Raw genomic sequence first — 15718 nt, 5'->3', positions numbered from 1 at the left:
TTATATCCTCATCTAGCAATGAGTGCTCATACTCTTGGGCAAATTAATTCCTTGTTCAATTGACCCCTTTACTCATCTGTAAAACGGAGATAATAAAAGCCCATTGCTTAGGGTTACTGTGAGGGTTAAATGAACTAATATATGTAAAGGGCTTGGAATAGTGCCTGGTAAGTATAGGGTTTCTAGGAGTGCTGGCTAGTACAATCTTTTTGCTGCTATAAGTACCCCCCCTCCTCTGCCCAAACTTTTAATTTTTATTTTGGAAAATTTCAAGTCTACAGAAAACTTGAACGAATAATGAATAAACACCTATGTACCCCTGAAACTAGATTTACTAATTGATAAAATTGTGTTGCATTTGCTTACATGCACTCTGTGTGTGCATGCGTGCATGTTTGTGTATGTGTGTATTTTTTTTTCCCATGTGAATCATTTGAGAATAAGTTGTAGGCAGGCTACTTAGCATTATTATCAGTCTGGTAATGTGTTACTTGCATATACGACATGTGACCCAAGCTAGACCAATTGAACAAATTCATCTTTTGAATTCGAATCTCAGAACAAGGTGATGAGAAGATGGGATAAAATGACTGATCTCTAGATTTACTTGCTGGTCCCAGATAAGATGTTCAGGATCTTCATTTCCCGTAGTTTTTGACATTTCTGGCCCCGGTCCTTCAGTTGTCCCTTTGATTCTGTGAGTTCCTCTGTATCATTTTACTACATTCCAGAGTCTATCATTGTTTCTGGCAACCCAGGAAACCTGACTGGCATCGCTGCCCTCGAGGAAGTGAGCACCCCTCCTGGGAACATGGAAGCAGAGGCTTTGTGCAATCAGAAATGTGGTAGGGAGAATCTCTTAATTTTTGGAGGGCTTTAGCTACATGACCTTCTAATCCCATTTGCACCGAGTTTATGCTTCTGTGTCTCCTAGGCCAAACAATTTTATTGGGGGTAATTTCAGAATCTGAGACTACTCTTCCTGCCTATTGAAAGTTCTCAAGCACAGTTCAACAAAAGTCCACACATGTAGACTGTTTGACTTATCAATGTTGTGTAATAAACCACCGCAAACTTTAGTGGCTTAAAGAACAACCATTTTATTATCTCTCATGATACTGTAGGTCGATTGGGCTCAGTGGGTGGTTTTTCTTTTCCAGATCTTATTTTTTTTTTTTTTTTTTTTTTTTTTTCTTTTTTGCGGTATGCGGGCCTCTCACTGCTGTGGCCTCTCCCGTTGCGGAGCACAGGCTCCGGATGCGCAGGCCCAGCGGCCATGGCTCACGGGCCCAGCCGCTCCGCGGCACATGGGATCCTCCCAGACCGGGGCACGAACCCGTATCCCCTGCATCGGCAGGCGGACTCTCAACCACTGCGCCACCAGGGAGGCCCTCCAGATCTTATTGATAGGGGCTGTAGGGACTGGAATGTGCAAGAAGGCTGATTCACGTGGCTGGCAGTTACTACTGGCTATTGCCTGGGACCTTAGCTGGGGCTGTTGACTGGAGTGCCTTGGCTTGGCTTCCCACAGCATGGCGGCTGGGTTCCACGAGGAAGGAAATGAAAGCCGCCAATCATCTTAAGGCACGGGCTTGAAAGTCTTACCATGTAACATCCACCATTTCCAGTGGTCAGTCCTGGGGCAAATCCCACTCAAGGAAGAGGAAATAAGGCTTACTTCTTTTTTTTTTTTTGCGGTACGCGGGCCTCTCACCGTTGTGGGCTCTCCCATTGCGGAGCACAGGCTCCGGACGCACAGGCTCAGCGGCCATGGCTTAAGGGCCCAGCCGCTCCGTGGCACGTGGGATCCTCCCGGACCGGGGCACGAACCCACGTCCCCCTCATTGGCAGGCGGACTCTCAACCACTGTGCCACCAGGGAAGCCCAAGGCTTACCTCCTGATGGAGGAGTGGCTTGTGCAAACAAGGAGGAAGGAATGACGGCAGCCGTCTTCACAGACTTTTTACTATAGAGCGTGTCACTCATTTGCCTTCGATTTTAAGTCTATAGTAGTGTTTCCCAGGTGTCAGTGTGGATCACGTACAGGTTCCATCCAAACCTTGCCAAAGTCAGCACTGAAGTCGCTTCCTCCTGGAAGCCTTCTCCGACACCCCTTGAGTTAGAAGTCTGTCCTTGGGTTCTCAACTTGTGCTTTTTTTTTTTTATTGTTAATGTCATTTATACTTTCTGTGAACATATATATTAATTAATATTGATAGAATACATGGTTGATTTCCTTTCTTTTTTCCCATTGCTTTCCTCCTCCCTCCTTTCTTCTTTTGTTCTTTTTTTTTCCCACAAACACTTACTAATTGCCTGCTATAGGTCAGATGCTAATCTAAGTAAGGGAGTCACTGCAGTGAACTCAACAGACAAATTTCCTACCCTCTTGGAGTTTACAGTCTAGAGAGGGAGACGGACAATTTAAAAAAAATTGAAATACTGTTGGGACTTCCCTGGTGGCACAGTGGTTAAGAGTGCCTGCCAATGCAGGGGACACGGGTTCGAGCCCTGGTCCAGGAAGATCCCATATGCCGCAGAGCAACTAAGCCCGTGCGCCACAACTACTGAGCCTGTGCGCCTAGAGCCCGTGATGCACAATAAGAGAAGCCACCGCAATGAGAAGCCTGCGCACCGCAACGAAGAGTAGCCCCTGCTCACGGCAACTAGAGAAAGCCCACGTGCAGCAACAAAGACCCAATGCAGCCAAAAATAAATAAATAAATGAATAAATATATTAAAAAAAAAGATTTCCTTAAAAAAATTCAGATGTTAATCATAATGAAGAAATTAAGGCAAGGTTATGTGACTCTGGTGTGTGTGTGTGTGTGTGTGTGTGTTGCTTTAGAAGATCTACCTGAGGAGGAGACATTTTAGCAGAGATCTGAGTGACAATGGGGAGCAAGACAGGAAGAAAGAAAATTCCAGATGGCAAAGGGAACAGCAAGTGAAAGGCCCTGAGGCATGCTTGGTATGTTCAGGAAACATCAAGAATGTTAGTGTCTGGCATGGGGTAAGAAATATGAAGAGATAGATTATAGCTAGTGGGAAGCAGCCTCATAGCACAGAGAGATCAGCTCAGTGCTTTGTGACCACCTAGAGGGGTGGGATAGGGAGGGAGATGCAAGAGGGAAGAGACATGGGGATATATGTATATGTATAGCTGATTCACTTTGTTATAAAGCAGAAACTAACACACCATTGTAAAGCAATTATACTCCAATAAAGATGTTAAAAAAATGCAAAACAAAACAACAACAAGAAAAAAGAAGACATAGATTACTTGAGATCAGAGAGGGAAGCAGAGACCAAATCAGTTAGGGTCTGGGTTTTATCCCAAATGCCATGGGATGCCATTGAAACAGGAGAGAAGGGGGCAGGGCATAACCTCTAAAAGAATGACATAGCCATTGAGGACACGGCCAAAACTGGTTAGAACCAACTAAGTCCAAGACGGTGGAAGATTTGACTTCCAGGAGACCTTGAGCCTCATTATACGCTCATTGTAATACACTGGCATGTTAAATGACACAACCACCAGCGCCATGACAGTTCCTAGGCTAACCATAAAAGGCCAAAAAGTGGGCAGTGGCCCAATTCCTTGAAAACCGTGCCCCTTCTCCAAAAGAGGTGGAATAATCCTCCCACTCATTGGCCTATGAAATTACTCAGCCCATAAAAACTAACCATCCTGTATTTTGGGGCCTCTCACCTTGTGTGATGGCCCACACTCTGTCTGTGGAGTGTTTCTCTCTATAAATAAATCCACTTCTTACCTATCACGTTGTCTCTCACTAAATTCTTTCTGTGATGAGACATAAAGAACCTGAGCTTCATTAAGTCCTGAGACCAGGTGTGTGATCTCAATTAAAAGACAGTGGGTTCTCAAGAAACAAGAAAAATCTCAAATAAACAATCTAACCCTACACCTAGAGCAACTAGAGAAAGAACAAAGAAAACCTAAAGTCAGTAGAAGGAAAGAAATCATAAAGATCAGAGCAGAAATTAATGAAATAGAAATGAAGAAAACAATAGCAAAGATCAATAAAACTAAAAGCTGGTTCTTTGAGAAACAAAATTGATAAACCCTTAGCCAGACTCATCAAGAAAAAAAGGGAGAGGACGCAAATCAATAATATTAGAAATAAAAAAGGAGAAGTAACAACTGACACTGAAGAAATACAAAGGATTATGAGACTACTACAAACAACTATATGCCAATAAAATGGACAACCACGAAGAAATGGACAAATTCCTAGAAAAGCACAACCTTTTAAGACTGAACCAGGAAGAAATAGAAAATATAAATAGACCTATCACAAGTAATGAAATTGAAACTGTAATTAAAAATCTTCCCATAAACAAAAGTCCAGAAAAAAAAAAAAAGAGTGGGTTCTGGCTAGGTTCAAGTCCCACTCTGTGTTGTGCAGTTTCACCATTGGAACATGTTCAGGTTGGAAGTGACCTAATTTAATGTATGGTTTTTGAAAGATTCCTCTGGCTACTGAGTGGGGGAGTGGCTTATAAGATGATTAATGGGAGAAGCAAGGAGAGCAGCTGGGGGACAGCTGCAGTTGTGCAGGTGAAAGTTCACCCAGGGTCTTAGTATTTCATCTCTGTTTTCTCAAGATATAACATGGTACTTGGTATCTGTTGTTTGATGAGCAAATATTGACTGCATCCATACTATTGCTAAGCCCTGTTGTGGGTGTTAAGAATATATCAGAGGGGCTTCCCTGGTGGCGCAGTGGTTGAGAGTCCGCCTGCTGATGCAGGGGACACGGGTTCGTGCCCCGGTCTGGGAAGATCCCACATGCCGCGGAGCAGCTGGGCCCGTGAGCCATGGCCGCTGAGCCTGCGCGTCCGGAGCCTGTGCTCTGCAACGGGAGAGGCCACGGCAGTGAGAAGCCCGCGTACCGCAAAAAAAAAAAAAAAAAAAAAGAATATATCAGAGAACAGAAGACACAAAAGCCCTACCTTCACGGAGCTTTCATTCTAGTGAGGTAAAGAGATAATTAGCACCATAAACAAAATTACATGGTGTTTCCAATGAGAGAAAGTGCTACAGAGAGAAATGAAGCAAGGAGGAGGGGTAGGGGAACCTGGGATTGAAGTAGGTGGGAATTTAAAATAGAGAAATTAGGGAAGGCAAAAAAAAAAAAAATTAGGGAAGGCCTCACTGAAGCAGTGACATTTGGACAGTGACCATGGGGGAGGTGAGTGATTTGGATTTTCTGCAAAAAAGTAAGCTAGGCAAAGGAAATAGCAAATGCAAGATCTTTAAGGCCAGAGTGTGCTAGGTATGTTGGAGGGACCCCAAGGAGTCTGGTGTTCCTGGAATACAGTAATGAGTGCATGAGAAGTAGGTGATGAGCTTAGAAGGGGGAGGGGAGGGCACAGACAGGTTGTATGGGGCTCTTCAGGTAACTGCAAAGAGTTTGGAAGACAGACATAAAGTGACTTGGTTTTTACCAGGATCTCTCTGGCTGCTATGTTGAGAATAGACTCCAGGAGGCTACTGCAGTAGTCTAGGTGGGAAATGGCGGTGGTGGAGCTAGCAAGTGGTTATTTATTTTATTCTAGTCATGCTCAAGACATTTAATACTGATTAAATATTATTATCTAGTATACAGTCCATATTAAAAATTTCCCCCAAAATCCTTTTTATAATAAACAAACAAAACCTGGATTCAGCCAAGGCCCACCTATTGCATTTTTAAAATAATTAATTTTTATTTTTGGCTGCCTTGGGTCTTTGTTGATGTGCGTGGGCTCTCTCTCTCTTCGTCGTGGTGCACGGGCTTCTCACTGCAGTGGCTTCTCTTGTTGCGGAGCACTGGCTCTAGGTGTGTGGGCTTCAGTAGTTGTGGCGTGTGGGCTCAGTAGTTGTGGCAGGCAAGCTCTAGAGCGCAGGCTCAGTAGTTGTGGTGCACGAGCTTAGCTGCTCCGCCTCATGTGGGATCTTCCCAGGGCCAAGGCTAGAACACATATCCCTTGCACTGGCAGGCGGATTCTTAACCACTGCGCCACCAGGGAAGCCCTGCCTTTGGTTCTCACCTTTCATGCTTGGATATTTTTATGAGTCCAGGCTAGGCATTTTGTAGCATGCCTCACCATCTGGATATGCCTAATTGTTTTTTTCATAGTTATGTTCAGGTTAGCTTTTTTTGTTTTTTGGCAAGAATACTACGGAGGGGACGTTACATTTTCCCCACTGCATCATATCAGAAGACGCATAATTTCAGTTTGATCCATTATTGGTGATGCTAAGTGATAGTGGCTGGTGATTTGATCGCTTGGTTAAGGTGTTGTCTGCCAGATCGACCCAGTGCAAAGCCAGCTGTTCCCCTTTGTAGGTGCTGTGTACTCCGTGGGTTGATATTATACTTTGGGACTGAATAGTGAATATACTATTGCCCAACAACCTTTCACCCAGTGACTTTAGCATCTAATGAACAGCCCCGTGGCTTCTGACCTTGTGCCTCAGTTTGCTCATTTGAACACTGAGTCTAATAGTGGTCCCTAAGGGATGCTTGTTTTGAGGATCAGTGCTTGGCACACAATAAACGCTCCATAAGTGTTAGATATTACTGGACAAAAACAAGTATGAAAAAATTAAGGGGAAGGCTAGGGTTGCACTCCAGTTCCCCGGACCCCGCCGCGGGTCCCAGGTGGTAAGTGAGCAAAATTGGCCCCAGGGTCCACTCGGCCACGCCCTCGCGCCACGGAAGCCTGACTGGGCGGGACCACCCAGCGCCCCGGCCGCGCAAGGCCCCCTGGGACCGGTAGTGCTGGGCGTGGCCGCGAGACTACATATCCCGGCGGCCCCCGCCCCTCGGCTCCCGCGGCTACTGCCTCAGCTCCTTCACAGCAACGGCGGCGGCCGCGGCTGCTGAGTTTGTGGCGGCGGCGGCGGCGGCGGCAGCGGCTGGTGGCTGAACGCTGAGTGCTGAGCGGCGAGTTTCCGATTTAAAGCTGAGCTGCGAGGAAAATGGCGGCGGGCGGTGAGTGGAGATAAAGGAAGAGCGGCGGCGGGCAGGGGAGTGGAGTGCGAGGCGGAGGGAAGAGGGCGAGTCTCTCGTGCTGCGGCGAGCCGGCGGCTCCGGCTCCGCTGAGGCGCTGCGGGACGCGCCGTGCGGGGGGCGCGCGGCGATAGTTTCGGCGTGTCGGGGCCGCGCCGCTTCCCCACAGCCTGGGGGCGGCCCGCGGCCGGAGGAGGGGTGTCGAGGTTAGGCGGCAGCTGGCTTTGGAGTGCGAGGGGCGTCTCCGCGTGGAGGGGTCACCCCGAGGAGTTTTGGGGGGGACCGCGGGGGTCCACTTTTCCCGCCTGTCCCTAAAGTTTTATCCTCCCGCAGCCCTCGGGGTGCTTTTGAAAGCTCCCCGCGACCCCTCCTCCCGCTGCCTCGGCGTCTCGTAGTTATTCGGAAGAATCAGGGGGAGGGGGGAGCCGCACAGACCCCCCACTCACCCCCAGCCCAGCCTCCAAGTCGTACTGAGAATCGGGTTGGATTTTGTTGCCGTGTTGCCTCCTGCACTTGGGCATTTTAAATATTTTAACACGAATTATCTGCGGGATTTCCATTTTGGGCACGGGTAGGTTCTCAGCAGTTTTTCTCAGTAAAAAGGCATTTTGCTACCTCGGGTGTGAAGGCTGGGAAATGGCAAGTGGAAGTTAGTGAATTAAATTTGGGATTGGGCTGTCTTTATTATTACTCTTTTTTTCTTTTCTCCATCTCTAATCTGCTTACTTACATTGATTCAATTTGTGATGGTTTAAGTAGTTTGTCTTGCACATGCTTTAGAAAAACAACCCACGAGTAGTTGGAGGGCTTAGTTGCTTCCTAGGCAGTTTGAGGGCTCTCAGGGTGGAAAAGTTAACCAAAAGAGCAGTTGTGAGAGGCAGAGAGCGTCGTCTCGAAATCTCACTAGCAGGAGGAGTTGGGGCTTCTCAAATGGAAAGACATGAAAGGTCTGAAATTCTCTCGAAGTCGGAACTTTTTTTTTTCATCTCTCCTTCCCGAATGTGAAGACTTCCTTCTTGCACTTTTTGAGCAGCAGCGCTTCAAAGCCAACCTGTTTTTGTTATTAAGCCCGTACCGTAAAGAAACAGGAAGGCGAGTACCAGCTGTCTTGCTGCAGCGGTTTGAAATGGAGTTGAATGAGATGAGTGAGAGTGCTAGTAGTATTGAGTGAGATTGCTTCATCTCCTTGATTCAGACGCCTGGTCTCGGATCCACCTAACTGGTCCCTAGCTGCAGGAACGCATCAGTTATTTGTTGCAGCAGGTTATTTAGAGGATGGTGGAAAAATAAAATCGTAAGTCTTGTGATTGCCGCATAAACCAAAATGTTAAATGGAAATCTGTAAGTTTGTGTTCTTGAAAACAAATTCAGTTATTGCTTGTTAGTTTAGGATAGGTTATACCCGATATAACTGGTCTAGGGACAACTGGGAGGGTACAAAAAGAAAAACGAACCTCTGTCCTACTCTAAATCCTCCAGTTCCCATTCCCAGGAGGCAACGACTGTTACTGGTTTCTAGAGTATTCTTGGTTTTTGGAATAATTAAAGAATTTTCATTCGAAACACACCCCTGTTGGATACCAAAAGCAGGGGAAAAGAATGAACCAAAGAAAGGGAAGATGGGGTGGGAATACTGCTTTCTCTTTACTGTCTTCAACAATTGTTGATGGCGATTAGAAAAGCTCTTCCAAACTTACTGCTTATGTTGCCTTATCTATTAGCACCCTTAAGGAAATAACAATCTGTCAGGCTTTAGGGTGAAGGACCCTGCCAGGGTTCATTGTTTGTATGTAAGATGAAGCCTCTGTAACATGTAAAATGATATTGAACACTATAGCTTCTGTTACTGGAGGTTGCTTCAGGTTCTGCATTTAAATGAGCAGTAATCTAGATTGCCTGCGATCCTAAATTATAGGGGAATCTTATGTATCGATAGAAATGACTTAACTGTCTAATCAGCATTAAAAAAAAGGGCATAGCTTCTGGTATATACAAGTACATATTGGACATGAGGATTGTGGACTAAGTGGGAAGCTGTAATGTTTCTAGAGCAGTTATAGGAAATGTTTCTACCATAAAATATTCCTTTACTACAGAGGCTTTGAAAATGCATAACAACTGTAGTATAATTAACAGGATTAAAAAAATGTTTTAGAATGCTGGTTTTACATTTATTAACACTAACTGTTCATTACAAAAATTCAGTGATATTAAAGATTAGGGGATTAGGGATTATATTAAATATATTTTGAAAGTGAGTATGCTGTGTTTTCCCCATATAGAAATTATTTCTATACATCGCCACCCCCCACCCCCAAGCAAATAAATTAGAATTCATTCAATAAAGAGTGAACGTTCTGTTGGACCCTGGGCCCTTTTTCTAGGAGTCATGTAAATAAAAAAATAGTTGCTGAAATGATTACTTACCAATGCCTTCTTGATTGGTCATTTGAAGTAAACTTTCTTACCATGTCAGGGACATATTACAGATAAAGAGGTTTATTTTTCTTTTAAATTCAGTCCTTTGAGCATTAGTAGTATGATTGTATATAGAATAATTCCTTTTAACTTGAAGACTAGTAGGTTTTTGAGAAGTCTTCTAAAAGAATGACTTATATTTTAGTTTGGACAATAGGGTAAGATAAAAAACCCAAACTACTGTTGTCCTATCCCTAATTGGTGTTAAAATAAACGGCTTCAGGGTTTCTTTCTACAATTTTTTTTAGACTGTATAATTTCAAGCCTTTGCCAGAGGATGTGGACTACTTTTGAAAACTTTTAATTTGTTGCAAGTTTAGAATGAATATAGCTTCCAGTGACTGTCTACACAGCCAGGTGACCACAATTTAACACAATTGTTACTCTTTAAATGCTACCTAGGACTAGAAAAACAAGAGTTGTTGATCATGATTGAAGAGGAGCTGAAGTTTCTCAAAGGTTAAACTAGGGAGTACCTGTCCCAGTTTGGTTTGAATTTACTATACTCTGTGGTGTAGAATATTCCTTTTTTGCATTATTGAGTGGTTGAAGCTCTGGGAGCAGGAAATTAGTATTGGAAATGTATGTTAACTTTTCTTTTTCTTCATAGTTCAACACTTTAAGGAAATAGGTGAGTGTATGTTAGTTTGGATTCTCAGGGATAGCGTTGAGGTTGAGTGCTGCAGTAAAATGTAGGCATTTTCTTTTCCTTTATGAGTGCTTTTTGGGGTGGGGGAGGGGATTACAAAATGAACCTTTTACAGTTCAGGTGGAGGAGGGGTTCGATTGTACTGAGGTTTATTCCTTCACTTTGTTAATGATAGCTAGGTAAATTCATTTGGCCCATTGGTTTTCTGACAGGGTTTCTGGGAGAAGGTTATTTTGGGTTAAGGATGTAATTTATCTAGAGCCTAACCTTATTTTCAGCTCCCTAACAAATGATGGAATTGACTTGAATTTAATCGCCTTTCCCTTTCCTACCTTCTGTTGGAGGGTTGTTAAATGAACGGGAAAATTGCCAGAAGATACACAGCAGGAGTTGAAAGGAAGACCTGCAGTGTCTAGAAGGCCGATTTATCCACAAACCGGATAATCTTAGACTACATACTGCCAGTTCCTAATTTTGACAGCATTAACTCAGTTTGGTAGGTTCTTCGGTCTAGGTCAATTTACAGGGGCACAGTAATAAAGGTTTATTTAACTACCTGTGTAGTAAACTTTGTGGCCTAGAGGAAAAGGAAAGAAGTCTGACCTAACTGGCACAGAGGCTTTACCTATTTCAAAGAATGGTCTAAGAGCAAATGGACTAGTGTTTCCTGTTTGTCCCTTTTCCTATTTTTCATTAGGAACATCAGTGTCCTATTTTTTCTTTTCTGTTAATATTTTTTATTGATATGTTCTAGGAAAGAGTGTGACTTTACTGTTCACCTATGAAGGAATTCTTGAGAAATTTTTAATCTCTTTAGTTAGAGACTGCAAGTGAGGGTTATGAAACTTCACTTTTTGGAAAGTAGGCTGACTGGATTACTAAATTTAACCTCTTCATCACCCACATGATGAGAGAATATTGGCCTGGGTATCACATAGTAATGGATAATCTACTGCTCCCTGCGGCTTTGCCTTTGGTAGCTATGGCAGCTGAGTAGGAGTGGTAGATGGATAGATGGGAAAGGACTGCAGAAGTCAGCATAATCCTCAATTAGGATAAGCCTCATGGTTAATTGAACGTTGAGTGTACAGGTTAAATCCCATTATAACAAACTCCAGGGGACTAGCTAAATTATTTTGTTGTACTGGGATTGAGCTTTATTGAATATTGTTTGAAATAAATTGGTCTTTTTGTTTTTGTTAGGGATGTGGGAAAAATTTTTATTTGTTGCTTATGGCAAACTGTTTATTGTAACAATTTGACAAGTTGTTACTCATGAGTCAGTGTGTTTCACCTTCATTTTTAATGCTTTTGCCTTTAAAAAGGAACCCACTGTGAGCTGAGCAGATAATTTATCCCCCATTCCTCCCCCCATGTCTCTGTCTAGAGTATCTCCATTAGTTTATCTCAACAACCAAATAAGTTTATTAGTAAGTACTCCTGCCACGATCCAAGTCTGGTCGTAGGAAATGGGAAGTTCCCCAGGTTTCCAGGTGACTGCTGCTGGTCATTTTTTTCTGCCCCTGAAAACTTTAAAAAATAAAATATACCTCATTTTAGTGTGAACTATTTGTCAGTAATAATTAAGGTAACCCTTTTCTGTTCGGCTCAATGTAGTTTTAGGCCTTTAGATTTCTATATGGTATTGTTAAAAAGAACGAGATGGTAATGTAATCTTTAAGATTCTTCCATATAACTGTGGAATTTTTCAGAAATAGGGTTTATAAACATGAGAAAAATACTGTTCTTATGCTTGGCCAGAAATACACTTTTTTCTTTCTGTCCTCTACTTTTAGATTGGTGTTTGTCAAACTTCAGGCATTTACATCCTACCTTCATATCTAAAGCTAACATTTTTAGTTTGCTTAGAGCATTTTGATTGGGTGCAGCAAGACATTTTTGAAGTCATTCTTTTAAATAGATGTCCCATGAAGGAGGGAAAATCTGAAAGAGGGAATTTCAAAGCAACCCAACCAGTGTTTTGAAAGTTCTCAAGTCTTAAGAATAATGACTGACTAGTAGGCAGGAAGCCTGCAGTTGTATTGTGGCATTGTTCCTCCATCTTGTGCATTTGAGAACTTGAGTACAAAAGAGGAGAAAGCTTGGGGAAGGGGAAGAAAGGGTTTTAACATACAAGAAAAGGGGAGGGGGGAGACTTTTAGAGTAAATATTCTTTGCTCTTCTGTTTAAGTGAAATCTAAAACCAAGTAATTTTTACTTTGAGAGGAAATGTTTATCAAAATCTAAGTGTCCAAAACCGACATTTTTATAAATGAGAGTTAATTGTTACTGGTGGAAAGAGCAGTGTGATCATATGCCCAGTTTTAAAACAATTTTAATTAAAAAAAACCCCTACACGTGAAAACCTTTAAATATTTCCCCTTTGTTACCTGAGCAGTATCATTTGTTAGCTTGTTATTTTGAAAAGAATAGTACCAGTGAAGAGTTTGAGAATAATTTGCAAGTTTGTACTCTGAGATTGCAAATCAACCTCTCTAGGTCTGCTTTTAAATTTATAACACAAAGAGGTGGAGTATATGATCTTCCAAGGTTCCTTGTATTAGAAAATCCTATAAACTTAAAACATCGTATAGATATGTAGAATGGCCTTAAAAATTTTTTTTTTTGTCAAATATTAAATGGATTGAGCAGTTTATGCCAGATAATGGTGTGAAGATGCAAGTTTCTGTGCTGACTCATGAGTTTGGGGACAGGATGACTTTGAGATCCTGACTTCACCATAGTAATATATGTTACAAGGGCAAAATTTGTGTTGTATGTGTGTGTTGGGGCCCGGGAGGGAGAGACTTTTCAACCTCTTCCTTCTGGTGTAAGAAAATGAAGTCATATTTTCTTTACTCTCAGTAAAGCTGTCATCAGTGAAATGGATTATTGAATTTAAGTCACTCTGTAGAGTAGCTACATCAGCTTGGTTTGTTTCTAGATTGAAATTTGGCAACTGTATTTGAAAATACTTTAAGGGTAACCCAGTTTTCTCCTAACCAGATTGTGTCTAAATTTAGTCTACATACCCTCTGCACCAACCAGACTCATCTCTCTCCTCTTTTACCTGCCTGGTGGTGGTTGTGTTTTATGACAGTACTTTCATCCCATCCAAGAGAGTTGGCTCCATTGCTGTCAGAGAAGTATTTGGCTGCATCTAGGAAAACCTAACTTCACTAAGTGAGCAAAATAACTCCACACACACATTGCATTTATTGGAGGGTCAGTGGTATCTTTTCATATGAGACAGGACTATTATTATATTAAGTTTTACACATAATTTCACTGGGAACCAGTAACGTTAGTTCAGGAAGCTACTTTCAGAGTGCATAACCACATCTAGAATGGTGGAAGCCTTAGGTGTGTGGGCCTCAAATTAGGTGAACCTGAAATCATGAACTTGCCCAGTACCTTCAGTCTCCCTTTTTTTTTTTAACCATAGTACAAAATAGCTCCCACATGTGACTTCTAAAACTGACTTTCATTCTACTGTTCTCTTACCTAGAAGGCTTTAAGCTTCAATCATCTTTTTTTATAGTTTCAATCATCTTTAATTGGCTACTGCTTGGCTGCTGCCCACTGCCCCATAAACACACATACTTAATCAGTGTTTATTAAGCTTGTACTATTTAAGGCACTCTGAGAGTTAAAAAGGTTTTGACCTCCAAGTGCACACAATCAATCGGGTACTCAAATCACTTCAGAACAAGGTAATCTGTTTTGCCTATAAAGATCTTGGAGAAGTTCAGTGGAGTAAAGGGACCAGGTGATCAGGATGCAGGGCTTTGAAGAATGACTGATTTTATTACGGAGAGAGCACAGTTCCTCTTGGTGGGAAATCGTTACCAAGAGTGCAGAGATAAAACATTTCAAGACTTGATTATTTAAATATTCAGTTATGGGGGCTTCCCTGGTGGTGCAGTGGTTAAGAATCCGCCTGCCAATGTAGGGGACTCGGGTTCGAGCCCTGGTCCGGGAAGATCCCACATGCCGTGGAGCAACTGAGCCCGTGTGCCACAACTACTGAGCCTGCGCTCTAGAGCGGGAGAGCCACAACTACTGAGCTCGCGTGCCACAACTACTAAAGCCCACGTGTCTAGAGCCTGTGCTGTGCAACAAGAGAAGCCACCGCAATGAGAAGCCCACCCACCGCAATGAAGAGTAGCCCTCGCTCGCCGCAGCTAGAGAAGGCCTGCGCACAGCAACAAAGACCCAATGCAGCCAAAAAAAAAAAAAATTATATAAAAAAATTCAGTTATGGTATTGAATAAATGATTTTGCTTTTGTAGACTCTTATTGATACATTTTTCTTAAATATATTTTAATTCCAGTTTCTAAAAGTAGTCCAGACCCTTTATTTCTAGATTACTATAATAGCTTTCCAGTTAGCCTCTGCCCTTTCGTTACTCCTATTCTGCCAGTTTAAACTTTTTAAACATTTTGATCACATTTTTTTTTTTTTTTTTTTTTTTTTTTTGCTGTATGTGGGCCTCTCTCACTGTTGTGGCCTCTCCTGTTGTGGAGCACAGGCTCCGGACGCACAGGCTCAACGGCCATGGCTCACTGGCCCAGCCGCTCCACGGCATGTGGGATCTTCCCGGACCAGGGCACGAACCCGTGTCCCCTGCATCGGCAGGCGGACTCTCAACCACTGCGCCACCAGGGAAGCCCTTGATCACATTTTTTGCTTAAAAATCTGCAGAGTACAATCCAGATTCCTTAACCTAATGTTCAGTTCCTATCACAGTCTTTTTTTTTTTTTTTTAAATCAATCTTTCCCACTTTTGTTGCCCCTTGTTTCAGTCATGCTGATTTTTTCTGCTCTCCTGCCTTGCTATCTAGTCTAGTCATAAGGCCCGGCTCAGATCCTGTCTCATTTAAGTAAATTTCCCAGACTACCACAACTGAAAATATAACTCTTATTTCCTGGTATGAATCTTAATTATCTCCTTCTGTGCATGAGTATTTATTTATTTTTTAAGGGAGTTTTTAATTTTTTATTTCATTTTATTATTTTTAAAATTTATTTATTTATTTTTGCCTGCATTGGGTCTTAGCTGCTGTGTGAGGGCTTTTCTCTAGTTGCGGCAAGCAGGGGCTACTCTTTGTTGTGGTGCGTGGGCTCTAGGCACATGGGCTTCAGTAGTTGTGGCACACGGATCAGTAGTTGTGGTGCATGGGCTTAGTTGCTCCGGGGCATGTGGATCTTCCTGGACCAGGGCTCAAACCTGTGTCTCCTGCATTGACAGGTGGATTTATAACCAGTGCGCCAGCAGGGAAGCCCAAGAGTCAGTATTTATTGATTGGTAGGACGGATTCAGTCAAATTGTCTATTCTTTGAGATAGGGACCATTACTTTTATAAGCTTTTAAAATCCTCTTTTCAGTAATACTCACTTTAAGTCCTCCCCAAATGCTTGGTGTTTGAATGTGAAAGTTTCTAGAGTTCAACTCTCAAGTCAAATTTTCTACCTGGAAATCGAGATAAAATTAGAGTCCTAACGGTTTGCTTGGGACTTACGTCTCCCTTGAAGAGTTGGCCCAGATAAATCATGTCTGTGCCTTAG

At 42.7% G+C, this 15718-nt stretch overlaps 1 protein-coding gene across 5 annotated transcripts in view; it reads left to right on the top strand.

The window, feature by feature from the left end:
• Window positions 1–6832: 6832 nt before the first annotated feature.
• The window catches only part of NCOA3 (nuclear receptor coactivator 3), a 126500-nt gene continuing 117614 nt past the window's right edge, over window positions 6833–15718 (top strand). For all 5 annotated transcript variants that reach the window (XM_082643891.1, XM_082643893.1, XM_082643892.1 and 2 more), the window contains exon 1: window positions 6833–7004. The gene's annotated coding sequence lies outside the window, so the exon portion shown is untranslated. The remainder of the gene's footprint in view (window positions 7005–15718) is intronic.

The sequence above is a fragment of the Mesoplodon mirus genome, assembly GCF_964341445.2.
Source record: "Mesoplodon mirus genome assembly, chromosome: 15".
NCBI lineage: Eukaryota > Metazoa > Chordata > Mammalia > Artiodactyla > Ziphiidae > Mesoplodon > Mesoplodon mirus.
The sequence above is the reverse complement of the archived record's forward strand: the minus strand, read 5'-3'. Positions and strand labels throughout refer to the sequence as shown.